General features: G+C 66.9%; 1 protein-coding gene across 2 annotated transcripts in view; it reads right to left on the reverse strand.

The window, feature by feature from the left end:
• Positions 1 to 372, reverse strand: part of LOC105515962 (cytochrome b561) — a 32,450-nt gene that overhangs the window by 13,357 nt on the left and 18,721 nt on the right. The window lies entirely within an intron of this gene.

Here is a 372-nt window from a genome sequence, read left to right on the forward strand (position 1 = left end):
GCAGTTGGCACCAGCCAGACCCACCAAGGCCACTGAAGGAGTGGGGCTTTCCCACTCGGGAAACTCCTACCCTCGCGCTCAGAAGCTGGGGGCGTCGGGAGACACAGGCGGGGACCTGCGGCTCCACGCTGCAGCCCCGGCCCTACTCCGTCCGGGCAAGAGGCGGTGGCTCCGGTTTCAGGTTTCAAGAGGGCAGCCGTGGCAAAGGCTGGTTGGTCCACTTGCACCCTACCTTGCTCTAGAACGCGGCGCAGGAGCAAAGATCCAAACTCGGGGTCACCGGCAAGCGGGGGTCTCGGTTCTAACTTCAGCAGAGACCCGGCACCCGGGCAGGCCAGGGCGGGGGCCTCCTGGACCGGGAGAGGCTGCGGT

This window comes from Colobus angolensis, unplaced genomic scaffold (assembly GCF_000951035.1).
Source record: "Colobus angolensis palliatus isolate OR3802 unplaced genomic scaffold, Cang.pa_1.0 Scaffold271, whole genome shotgun sequence".
Taxonomy (NCBI): Eukaryota; Metazoa; Chordata; class Mammalia; order Primates; family Cercopithecidae; genus Colobus; species Colobus angolensis.